Below are 8,041 nucleotides of genomic sequence, written 5' to 3' on the forward strand. Positions count from 1 at the left end.
ATCACTTTTCTCTCTCTCATTCACTCTCCCGCAATTGAAATGGAAATGCATTTATTTATAATCATAACGTGTATCACATCTGAAAAACGATTTAAAAATGTAATGGTAGACAATACCAATCCACTCTTTCTTTACCAAAGGAGGCGCAAATGCTTCCAAGCAAGCAGTTGAGGTGGGCTTGCCTTGCATGTGTGTGAGGAAAACCATCCCCCTTCCAGCCCCCATTTCCCTTCGTATGGATAGTGGCTCCATGTTGAGCTCTAAAAGGATAGCGGGGCCAGTGGGCTAAATTATTGATGGCCCCCCTGTAGCCCCATGGCCGTGTTCCATCCATTGTGACAAGACTGTTTGGATATTGTGCAATTGCTTTGCAGCTTGAAGTTAATAAGATCAAACACAGAGCATATACTAACCCGCTCTGGAGACGAGTTGGGGTGGTGTGGAGGGGATAAGAGATTGAGGGAGGGGGACAGGGAGGGGGGAAGGCGGGAGTGAGGGAATTGGGAAAGGGGGAGGAGGGGTTTGAGAGAGAAGTGAGAAAAATGGACAAAAAAAGACAGTGGAGAGAGGTAGAGAGACAATGGGGGCTTGGCTTGTCTAGCTGAGCGCTTAAGATCCAAACCTCCAAACCTCACAACAACAGCAGCAGCAGCAGCAGCAGCCTATCAGCAGAACCCTGGAGGGATACAGCCCAGAGGGCAGCGGTGACAACAGCAAGCTAGTATCAGCCATCAGCCGCCAGAGGAACACAGCAATTACACACACTGCGTTTTCTGCTGCTCCAGCGCCAACGTTAATTACACCAGTCAAACCGTTTCCTTTACAAAGATGATGACCTGGCAGCCTGCCCTGCCCTGATGATGTCTGACATTCCCAGGCCAAGTCTGAAATAAATATCCACTTTATAGTCCACTACTTTTGGTATTGTATTGCTTTTATAGTCCACTACTTTTGGTATTCTATTGCTTTTATAGTCCACTACTTTTGGTATTCTATTGCTTTTATAGTCCACTACTTTTGTCCAAGATGGGACTCTATAGGGAATATAGGGAAGAAGTCCCTGTCCAAAGTTCTCACTCTCTCTGTCACCTGTGAACAACAGGTTAATCAGGTTGGTAACCATTTGTTTAATCATACTGACGGCTGTGATTCAGCTGGAGGATACTGGTTGCGTGCCAACAAACAGACAGAGCTCTATTGCTGCTCCACTCCAACACCCCCCACATCCTGTTTCTCTTTCTCACCTCTCTCTCTCTCTCAAGTCTTTCACTGCTCCCCTTGTCAGCCCGAGCAATTATCCAGATCCAGACTTGTTAGTGTTTATGATGGTGTTGATGAGAGGTCTAGCTCTGCTTGTGACATGTCACTACTTGGGGACTGGGGGAGAAGAGGAGGGGAGGAGGGGAGGAGAAGAGGAGGAGAGGAGAGGAAGAGGGGAGGAGAGGATGAGAGGAGGAGGAGGAGGAGGAGGAAGAGGAGGAGGAGGAGGAGGAGATGAGGAGGAGATGAGGAGGGGAGGAGGAGGGGGAGGAGGAGGAGAGGAGTAGGAAAAGGAGGAGGAGAAGGAGAAGGAGGAGGAGATGAGGAGTGGAGGAGAGGAGGAGGAGGAGGAGGAGGAGATGAGGAGGAGATGAGGAGGGGAGGGGGAGGAGGAGGAGAGGAGTAGGAAAATGAGGAGGAGAAGGAGAAGGAGTAGGAGATGAGGAGTGGAGGAGAGGAGGAGGAAGAGGAGGAGGAGGGGGGAGGATGGGGAGGAGGAGATGAGGAGGGGAGGAGAGGAGGAGGAAGAGGAGGAGGAGGGGGGAGGATGGGGAGGAGGAGATGAGGAGGGGAGGAGGAGATGAGGAGTGGAGGAGAGGAGGAGGAGGAGGAGGAGATGAGTAGGGGGGGGATAAGGGGTTGGGAAAGCAGTGCTGCTGCTTTGCTCCTAGATTGGTTTACATTGTGTCACCTACTGTTGGTTTATATGCTACTCATCTGAATATGTTTTCCAGTGAGACTAAGTGCTTCAGTGGAACAGTGCAGAGGAAAGTACAGTTTTGTTCCACCATGGTGGGTAATATGGGTTTAGCTTTCCATGTGGAACAATAGCCTGAAGCGATGCAACTCTCCTGAGCAAAGAGGAGCTGTGATTGTTGCCACCTGCTCTTCAGCAGGTGGTCTGTGTCCCAAATGGCACCTTATTCCTTATGGGCGCTGGTCAAAAGAAGTGCACTAAATATGGAATATGGTGCATTTGGGATGCAGAATTGGCATCCATATTCCACCTGACCCAAACAAGAACACCATCATTGTCTACCTGTAAGGTCTTGGGCAAGGTTGACTCATCCACACATCCCTGGGCTAGACCTGTACAGTACATATTCTAGGTGCCCACATGAAAAAATAGTATAGTCTACTATAGTATACTCAAGTGTAGTATTCACTGTAGTGTTTTTGCGGAATAAAGTCAGAAAAAAACTACAGTGAATACTGTAAATACTGTAGTAAAAGAAAACTGTACTATATACTATAGTAATTATTGTAGTGTTTTTGCAGATTGCAGTATACTGTAGTATTTACCGTAGTTTTATTAAATTTGATATACGTAGAAGTGGTGGCTTTCTCCTTGAGGAAACTTACTGGAGAAATATAAAAGAGCCAATTTTTCATAACCTGTTGGTAGGTAGGACTGGGATCTGAACAGATAGTTTAGAGCTTCTGCTCATTTCTATATCCTGTAGGGTGCACAATATATGTATGGTCTATACTTGGCATGTAGTTTCTCACTTATGGGTGTCACAAATTGGAATATGGGGGTAGGGTAATGGGCAGTGTCTATGCAAATGAAGTACTGTAATAGCTAAAAAGAAAAATGTAGTGAATTTTGCGGACTGTAGTATTTCTGCAGACATTACTGTATTATTTACAGTGTTTTCAGTAGTGAATTACTTTGTTTTGCTATGTACCAGTGTAGCTAACTACTGGAACTACACACTACTTTTTTTGCTAAAATAAAATTTTGGTGAAGTAGGCAATAATGTTCTTTCTTTTTCGGCATCAGACCTACCTAATTTTCACTTGAAACATTGTTTTTGTGTTTAATGGGCTAAATTACACATTCTGTTAACATATGACCCCAAAGTGATCTGTCTTGCAATTTGTAGTCCTTGACATTTGAGATTTACATACAGTATAACACTTTTTCATGAAGTAGTTTGGATGTATGTAGTGAACTCATTTTTCAATGTAACTTTAGATAACTAAACTCAGTGCTGCAAAGTAACGAATAAAAATACTTTTGCAGTTGTCACACCCTGATCTGTTTCACCTGTCTTTGTGCTTGTCTTCACCCCCTTCCAGGCGTCGCCCACCTTCCCCATTATCCCCTGTGTATTTATACCTGTGTTGTCTGTTTGTTGCCAATTAGTTTTGTGTCATGAAACCTACCAGCATTTGTTCCCCTGCTCCTGTCTGTGTCTTGCTCCTGTTTTCTAGTCCTTCCCGGTCCTTCCCTGCCTGTCGTTCTATATCTTGCCCCACCTCACTGGATGATTGACCCCTGCCTGCCCTGACCCTGAGACTGCCTGCCATTCTGGACCTTTTACACCCTCTCTGAATTACTGACCTCTGCCTGCCTTTGACCTGTCGTTTGCCTGCCACTGTTTTAGAAAATAACTTTTGTTTCTTCGACACTGTCTGCATCTGGCTCATACCTCAAACCTGATAGAAGTACTACTTAAGCAGTATTTTGGGTATCTGTACTTTACTATTTACATTTTTGACAACTTTTACTTTTACTCCACTACATTCCTGAAGAAAATACTGTATGTACTTTTTACTCCCATACATTTTCCCTGACACCCAAAAGTACTTGTTATATTTCAAATGCCTAGCAGGACAGGAAAATGGTCCAACTGACACACTTAACACGTGGTCATCCCTACTGCCTCTGATCTGGTGGATTCACAAAACACAAATGCTTTGTTTGTAAATTATGTCTGAATGTTGGGTATCCGTAATTTTAAAAACAAGAAAATCATGCTGTCTGGTTTGCTTAATATAAGGAATTTTAAATGATTTATAGTATTTACTTTTGATACATAAGTATATTTAAAAGCAAATGCGTTTAGACTTTTACTCAAGTAGTATTTTATTGGGTGACTTTCACTTTTACGAAGGTATCTTTACTTTTACTCAAGTATGACAATTGGGCACTTTTTCCACCACTGAGTGAACTATATTTTTCTTAAGGATAGTTTTAGTGTAGCTGAACTTCTTTCAGTGTGAAGTAATTAGTAGCTTGGAGAACTATATTTTCAGAGTAGCTTCCCCAGATTATTTAGTAGACAATACTGTCGTACTACACCATTGTATAGTAAATTATACACATGTTAGAGGGATACTACAGTGTTTAGTACAGTATTGTACAGTATACTACAGTTTACTGCATAATTCTATAGTAAGTATAGTAGTATTCTATAGTAAACTGCAGTATGTTTCTATGTGGGATTTCATGGGAAAGTGTGACGGAGCGTAAAGAACACTCCTGGTTTGGAACATAGTTCCAGCATGTCAGCATCCCCGTCAGAACACAGCACCTCTGAAAGGGTAAATAGGGCCCTGTTAAAACATGGAGCTGTTCCATACACACGCACACACGCGCGTAGATAAACAGTCAGGGAGGTAGAGGTGTATCTCATTAGTCCACACTAGGAACTAGGACACAGTGTGTCTCTTTTACAGGGGGTGGGGGTGTGGAAGAGGGGGGCATTTCCGACATCAGGAATAAGACCCACCACTATACCCAAACCTCCCACGCTGCTCTGTGTCAACCCACAACCACAAAACAGAATAACATACACACACAAATTCACACCCACACAAAAACACACATTCTCATGTACACACACCCCACACGCTGATGCACGTACACATACACACACACACCTCCCAACCATTGTGGATGACACAGCATGCCCTTGGTCTGCTTCAGACCTCCTCTGACTACCAGTAATGAGACATTTCCCAGAAAGCCTCCATTTTAGAGAAAAGGTACACCACAGGAAAAGTACCATTGATCCAATTGTGCAATGTCTGAGTGCTCTAGGAACAACTATTTACTGTCTGAGTGCACTACTAACAAGTATTTACTAGCATATTTACTCTAATTGCTAGACAGCTAGACGAGCACTTTTTGCATTTCGTGTGGCGAGAAATACAGATCATTACTTTCTTGTGTGTTCTTTTGATGTGCAAAGATTCCATATTGTAAATGTTTTACATTTTACATTTTCATACTCTGACATTGACAATTCCATATTATTTTCATGTTTTCACATTGAAATTCAAAAGATGGAACTAAGAACGTGGTAAAATATATACTTTTTTATTTATTTCTTCATACAAAGAAATAGTATGAATGTTCAGTATTGAATTATCTAGAAACATCTGTTCCATTTTGCTCTTTCACTGTGTAAAATTAATTCATTTGATGTACATGATACCACAAAATACTTGATTTACATGTTCTTTTTCATTTTTTATACATACACAATCTGCTAAACGTCTAAGTTTTAACCATATTATATGCGGATGGGAATAAGACAAACATCACTAACATTTGTAGAGCTCTAAAAGGGTTGAATAAAAGTCAACCAGAATGGATGCAGCCGCGTGGACCATGAACATGAGTGCACATTTTTAAGATAGAATGCGTCCCAAGTGGAACCCTATTCCCAATAAAAGTGCACTACTTTTGACCAGATCCCTAAAGGCCCTGGTCAAAAGTAGTGCAGTAAATAGGGAATAGAGCGCCATTTGGGACGTAGCCCCTTTTCTCTTAGTAACATGACCAAGATCAGAATTCAAGTGCATTAGGGGAGACCGGAGGCAAATCTAACAGGGGGTAACTGCCCCAGCCTCCCCTAATCCAGCCATTACAGGGAGAAAGATCAACATTATTCCAATTCAGAATGTGATAGCTTGTATTCACATGGTTTCCCTGCTCTATATAAAGACCATTTTAAATGCTTTCCACAACCATTGCACTATAAGGAGAGAAGGAGAGATTGAGGCGTTATCCATATAGGCATGATAATTGAAAATAAGTGTCAATTCCTTGGTGGAAAAAAGCCACTATATGTGAATAAGGGACAGTACAATGTTAGGACAAGCCCTACCATCCACCTACCAAAGTATGCTACCATCCACTAGTTTGAGGTAAACACCATGGGCCCTGGTCACAAGTAATACACTATGGGGTGTAGGGTACCATTTGAGAAGCAGAATCAGCCCTCTTATCCTCTAAAGAGCATAGTATGACTTTGAAGTAGACACTACCTGCGAGGGTATGGGCCAGCATGTACATCGCTGAATGATAACGCCAGACTGTCTCTTGCATATCAAGAATTCAGACAGAAAGACAAACAATAACAAAGAAGCATTGAGAAAAACAAAGAACAAAAAAAAGAAAAGCTCAAAAGATAAAGATAGTGACTCAAGCTAGAGTGTAGCCTAGGTAACTTGTTATCTGAGCTCCATACTCTGAAAAAGTATTTTTTTGGCAACAAGTAGGAGCGAATTGAGATCCAATATGAAACTATGAAAGAAACAATGTTAGGATGAAGGGTTGAATAAGGCAAACTATATAGACCATAGACTTTCCATAATGAACAGTGATGTTCTGTATCTTCGCCCGAGGCCGTTCCCGCAGAGAGTACTTCAGAAACTCTCCCTTTGATCTGTGTAGGCGCTCCAAACGGCACCCTACTCCCTACATAGTCCACTACTTTAGACCAAAGGCCCAAAAGTATTGTCATTTGACATCTGGTAAAAAGCAGTGCACCATATAGGGAATAGGGTGCCATTTGGGACGCATTTCAAGATCTGATCTGAGGCCTGACGATCCTGTTTGAGGATGATGTGTTCCAGTGAAGCAGAGCGCTCAGTGGTTTTTCTATCATCTCTATCGTTATGCTCTGTATCAGACAGATGTATAGGCCACTGCTAGCTCCTACCTCAACTCAGGCCAAGCGCATGCACTGTGTCCCAGATGGCACCATATTTCCTGTATATTGCACCCTATTTCCTGTATATTGCGTTACTTTTGAGCAAGGGTCACTGGGCTCTGGTCAAAAGCAGTGCACTATATAGGGAATGAGTGTGCCAATTGGGATGCATTCAAGGACAATACTACAGTCCTCCCCTGACCCAGAGTGTCCTCCCCTCTCTGTCTCTTCGACAAATCAAACGTCTCTCAGAGCTAATTTAATTGGGACTTTGTATGACCTTTGGCTCTGAGCCAACAGTGTCTTGTAATGAGAGCAAGAGTATAGTGTAGAGGAGACCTGAATCGATGGACCTCAGTAACGTTATTCCATTAGCATCATGTCAACATGGAGCCCTATCAAAGTGATGCTGTCAGAAATAGGATTTAGGCCTTTGGTGGATTCATTAGAACAGGCTGTAGGAGCCCTACAAGAGGGAGGCCAGACGTACCCTTTAACCATGTCTGACACAATGAGGAGCAATTAGGCCAATTGATCCACCTGTTATTGAATGAAAGGGACATCAGATCAGCTGGTTAGGCCAATGACAGGGCAGGAGATCAGCTGGTTTGACCAATGGGACGGTAGAATAATGGGATGTGGATGGGGGTAACTCACAATTTGAAGCACAACATTTTGAATGGATGGAACAGAAACTCATAGGGGTAACTAGACAAGGAACAATGTGTGTGGGGGGGGGGAGGTTAATTATGGCTATTGAACGTGAAAGTGATTATGAATGTTTAAATCAGAATGCACATGAATGGGTTTTTCATCACTGTTCTGTGAACACTATACCTGTGAAATGGTGCCTTTATCAATATCCTTATATTCTTATTTCAGTTACCAATTATTACTTATCTGCTTTTTAATTCTACTGAGTTGACATGAGGGACCATTTTAACTCTACTGAGTTGACATGAGGGACCATTTGAACTCTGCTGAGTTGACATGAGGGACCATTTTAACTCTGCTGAGTTGACATGAGGGACCATTTTAACTGTGCTGAGTTG

The sequence above is a fragment of the Oncorhynchus mykiss genome, chromosome 20 (genome assembly GCF_057628025.1).
Source record: "Oncorhynchus mykiss isolate SJ-2025 chromosome 20, ASM5762802v1, whole genome shotgun sequence".
NCBI lineage: Eukaryota > Metazoa > Chordata > Actinopteri > Salmoniformes > Salmonidae > Oncorhynchus > Oncorhynchus mykiss.